Raw genomic sequence first — 6,000 nt, forward strand, 5'->3', positions numbered from 1 at the left:
CAATGCTGATTACATGTGCATAGGCCATATACTGAATGATTTATCTAATGGTTTGTTTGGCACCTACCAAAATGAAGTCACCACTAAAGAATTATGGGACAAACTGGAGACAAGATACATGATCGAAGATGTTACAAGTAAGAAATTTCTTGTCAGTCTTAATAATTATCAAATGGTTGATGGTCGTTCTGTTATGGAACAATTTCGTGATATTGAAAAGATGCTGAATCAATTCAAGCAATATGATATGAAAATGGATGAAATGATTGTTGTATCCTCCATAATAGACAAACTTCCTCCATCTTGGAAAGATTTTAAAAGAAGTCTAAAACATAAGAAAGAGGAAATATCTCTTGAGGCTTTGGCAAATCATCTTCGTATTGAAGAAGAATAACGAAAGCAAGATCAGAATCTAAATTCTGAAAATGCCAAAGTGCATGTTACGAAGGAAGTACAAACTACTAAACCATTCAAGAGAAAGTTCAAACAGATTGAGAGAGCACTTAAGTTCAAAAAGAAACAAAAGGGCTCATGCTATCATTGTGGTAAGCTGGGACATTTCAAGAATGAATGTCGATTTTTAAAGAAGAAATCATCTTTTAAAGTTGATAATAACAAAAAGTTCATTGCAATGATATCTGAAATTAATATGGCACAAGATAATAATATATGGTAGATTGATACTGGAGCAACCAAACATGTATGCAAAGACAAAAGCATGTTCACAAAGTTCACACAATATGAAAATGACAATGTCTTGTACATGAGAAATTCTTCCACTACAGCAATTAAAGACAAAGGGTTTGTTGAACTATAATTCACTTCTGGAAAGGTTTTAGCCTTACATGATGTATATTATGTACCAGAAGTAAGAAAGAATTTAGTGTCTAGAAGTCTGTTAAATAAGTTTGGTTTCAAACTTGTTTTTGAGGCAGATAAGTTTATTTTGTCTAGGGGAGGAATTTTTGTAGGGAAAGGGTATATGTATGAGAGTATGTTCAAACTGAATATTATTAATAAGAATAAAAATACTATTTCTGCTTATATGGTTGAATTTTTTTGTTTATGGCATTATAGATTAGGTCATTTGAATTATAGGAAATTGAATGACATGTATAAGTTAGATTTAATTCCTATTTTTAATAATAATATTGAAAATGCAATACATGTATGTTGACTAAAATTACAAGAAACCCTTTCCCTAAGGTTAAAAGGAAAACAAAATTGCTTGATTTGATACATAGTGATTTATGTGACATGCATAATACTCCTACATTAGGTGGAAAGAAATATTTTGTTACTTTTATTGATGATTGTTCTAGATATTGTTATGTATATTGATTGCATTCAAAATATGAAGCGCTTGATAAATTTAAAGTTTATAAATTTGAAGTTGAAATTCAGTGTGAATCATTTATCAAGTGCTTAAGATCGGATAGAGGTGGAGAATAGTATAATACAAGTTATTTTGAATCCATTGGGATTGTCCATCAAGTTTCAGCCCTTTACACACCACAACAAAATGGTGTAGTTGAAAGGAAAAATAGTCTTGACTGAAATGGTAAATTCAATGTTATCATATTCAGGTCTTGGGCGAGGTTTTTGGGGAGAAGCTATTCTAACAGCTTGTCATATATTGAATAAAGTTCCTAATAAAGAAACTAAAATAACCCCCTATGAACAATGGAAGAAAGGAAACCAAACCTTAATTATTTGAAGGTTTGGGGTTCTAGAGCTATTCTCAAAGTTCCAACACCTAAACGTAAAAAGTTAGGTGAAAGAGGAATTGAATGCATATTTATAGGATATGCACATAATAGCAAGGCATATAGGTTCATGGTAATTGAACCAAATGATTCAATTTCAATTAATACTGTTATTGAATCAAGAGATGCTATTTTTGATGAAAATAGATTTAATTCTATATCAAGAACAATTGATTCATTCTTCAAATGAGAATGAGATTCCATTGGAACAAATTGATAATAATGATGAATCTTGTTAAGAATTAAGAAGAAGTAAGAGGATGAAAAAGGTCAAAGATTTTGGACCAAATTTCATTATGTTTCTTGTAGAAGGAAAATGTGAAAGTATATGCAATAAGATACCTTATTGTTATAATACGAAATCTGATCCTATTACATTTGAAGAGGAAATGAAGTCTCAAGACTCTATTTTTTGGAAAGAAGCAATAAATGATGAGATGGATTTAATAAAGGGAAATCAAACTTGGATCTTAGTTGATCTTCCACTGGGTCCCAAACCAATAGGTTATAAATGGATATTCAAAAAGAAAATGAAGGTCGATGGAACCATTGATAAGTTTAAAGCAAGGTTGGTAGCCAAAGGTTTTACACAAAAACAATGTATTGATTGCTTTGATACCTATGCTCCAGTAGCAAGAATTGCTATAATTAGACTCTTAATATCACTTACCTCTATATATAATTTGGTTGTTCACCAAATGGATGCTAAAACTGCATTTTTAAATGGTGAATTGGAAGAGGAAGTGTACATGGAACACTGGAAGGATTTGTTGTTCCAGGACAAGAGCATAACGTTTGTAAGCTTGTTAAATCTTTATATGGACTTAAACAAGCACCAAAATAATGGCACCAAAAGTTTGACAATGTTGTTTTAGCTAATGGCTATAAAATAAATGAATCTGATAAGTGTATGTATAGCAAATTTGAAAATGGAAAAGGTGTCATAATTTGCTTATATGTAGATGACATGCTCATTTTTGGCACGGATTTGGAACAAATAGAAAACACAAAGAAATTCTTGTCAAACAACTTTGCTCTGAAGGATATGAGTGTAGCAGATGTTATTCTTGGGATTAAAATAACCCAAGATGAAAGCACTATAGCTTTACCACAATCACATTACATTGAAAAGGTGCTCAAAAAGTTTGATCTTTTCAACTGTATACTAGCATCTACACCCATGGATCCTCAAATAAAATTAGTATCTAATGCTGGTAGGAAAATTGATCAATTAAAATATGCAAGTCTAATTGGTTGCCTTATGTACATAATGGCTTTTACAAGACCAGATATTGCATATGTTGTTAGGAAATTGAGTAGGTACACAAGTAATCCAAGTAATTTGCATTGGCAAGCTTTGAATAGAGTACTTAAGTACTTAAAGAAAATTATTAATTATGGATTGTGTTATAATAGATATCCTCTAGTTTTATAATTTGTATTCGGATGCTAGTTAGGTTACAAGTTTGGAAGATCATGCATCTATTAGTGGATGAATTTTCATTCTTGGTGGAGGAGCCATTTCTTGGGGTTCCAAGAAACAAACATGTTTTACTGATTCCACCATGGCAGCAGAATTTATTCCATTAGCCACTGCATCTAAAGAAGCAGAATGATTAAAAAATTTGCTTTATGATGTACCTTTATGGCCTAAGCCAATTTCACCTATTTCTATCAATTGTGATAGTAAAGTTATCTAGCAAAGGCATATAGCCAAGTATATAATGAAAAGTCTAGACATATTGGATTATGACATAGTTATGTCTGACAATTAATCTCTAAAGGAGTGATCACTATTAATTATGTGAGGTCAAGTGAAAATTTAGCGGATCCTTTGACAAAAAGTCTTGCTAGAGATGCAGTAAAAAGGACCTCAAAAGGGATGGGACTCAAGCCCATTAATTAGAGTCACCCATGATGGAAACTCGACTCAACACTTGGCATAACGTCAAGTCTTGAGTTCAGTGAGACAAAGTACATCATTAGTATGTAACTGTTAGCACTATAAATAAATCTATTCGAAGATTAAAGTGTTAGGTACCCGTAATGATAAGGGAAGGATAAGTAATGTACTCTTAATGGACCCATAACATAAACATGTTAGAGTGTTATAATTATAGGAACACTCTTGATGGGATCTACCTATGTGAGTGGAAGTGTGGCCGCTTCTAGGAGCTCAAGGGCTTGGCTCTGACAGCACTCATGGAAAGAGGACACAGACACATGGCCATAATAGTGTCCCTAGATACTATGAATTGACCGATGTTGAAATCATTGTGGGAGATATGTTCGGTTAATCAAATGAACTAGTTGGTTCAAAGCTTAGTCTACCATGCAATTTCAATTAACTTTAATATGTTTTCACTAAGTGAAGGTTCAATCGTAAGATACCTTTATTTATGAAAATTGATTTCCGAGAATATCAAAATCTAAAATATTTTGAAAATGGGGGGAGATTGTTGGAATATTTTTAAATATTTATAGTGTTCTAATAACTATAAATGAATGGGTGTAATTAATCAAAAGATTATGTTATTTTATTTTTGAAAAGAATTATAACTATTTAAATAAAATTATTTGAATAGTTATAATATTAAATGAATAATTATGTGTTTAATTTAAAGATATTATTATTCGAGAGACACCTATTGATGAAAGATGTCTCTATGAAGAGACATGAAAATTCCTATAAATAGGAATGAAATTTCATTTGGAAATCATACCAACAAATTCTACTATTCTTTCTTTCCTTCCTTCATTTTCTAATATTATTAGATTATTCTATAAAGTATTACTGCAGAAATCTTTTATAGAAATTGAATTTCTTGTCATACATTGCTCAGTGTGTAGTGGGCTATTCTCGTTAGTGCAAAACGCAAATAGTAATTGGCTTCATTGTATCCTCGAGATTAAATTGCTTGGAACTCGTTTGCACATTGAAGATAGGTGAGGGCAAATATAACCTTAAAGATAGTGGCTTGATACACGCCTTGGAGCCTTGTCCTATTTCTTCTTCTATTCGAGTTCCGTTCGTGTGTTCGAGATTTTCCTCACCAGATATTTTTACTAACAACTCTTGCACCTTTGAATACTAGAACTCTCACCACTAAATTCTCCATTGAGAACTTAGCTTGTAAAACCGCGAAACAAAGGTTTTACAACCAACTGCACTCACACAAATAATTTCCTCCCTTGAACATGTTAAGTACTCTCAAAATAAGTACATCAATCTATATAAGTCTCTCAATTGTATAGAAATTTGGAGATTTGCTAATACAATAAAGATCTACCACAATCTCTATAAGCAATAGCTAAACTAACTAAAAATAATATAATAATAACAAACAAGGTAAACACGACTATTAGTAGTTAAAAATTCAACGTTCTAATTAGATCCAACTTCCTCGATCCAAAGGATTAGATAGACTTGATTAGATGCTCCAAATATATTTCTCCTAGTAATATGATCTTCATTGATGGACTAGATATAATTCATGATCTTAGCACAAGCTAAAGATATAGTTTAATAAATTTCCAATAATTTAAATATGAAAAGTTGTTTATTTGTCATAGTGGGTAGGCAAGTTTACACTTCCTCAAACACATTTCGACCATTCCATATTTTTCAACAATCTCTCTTTTTTGTAATTTCTTGAATAACACTCATACAACATAAACAATATCATCAAATAATTTTAACTCCTCCTTAGTACATTGCCCTTAATTTCAAAAACATAATTTAAAAATAATTAAGTAAATTAATCATCAATGGAAAGTTTAAAATTTAATAATCAACAATGAAACAAGGAAGATAATGCAAAAATAATAATACCCATGCACTCATCAAAATAAAATTCATTAGTAGCAGCATCACAAGTAACGATTTAAGGATTACAATAATCTAGACTAACCCCCCCTAAAAAATCAACATATCATCATAAAAAATCATCATCAGAATCACTCCTCTTTAGCAACATCTTTATCTTAACCTCTCCCCTTCAACAACACCCACCATCATTACTCCCCCTTTTCGATCAACACAATTGTCAAACTAATCTTCATAAAAGAAAGCTAATAGATCAACACGCAGGGCCTTCTGCTTGTCTGTAACCTTCTTTACAACCTTGGTCTCTACTCATAATTTGATAACTTGCCTCTCATTCAACTCAAACTAGGAAGAGATTCATCAATCATTCTTTGGCGAATGCATGTAAGAATAACCTTGGGGCTTGAA

The sequence above is a fragment of the Gossypium arboreum genome, chromosome 1 (assembly GCF_025698485.1).
Source record: "Gossypium arboreum isolate Shixiya-1 chromosome 1, ASM2569848v2, whole genome shotgun sequence".
NCBI classification, from domain to species: domain Eukaryota; kingdom Viridiplantae; phylum Streptophyta; class Magnoliopsida; order Malvales; family Malvaceae; genus Gossypium; species Gossypium arboreum.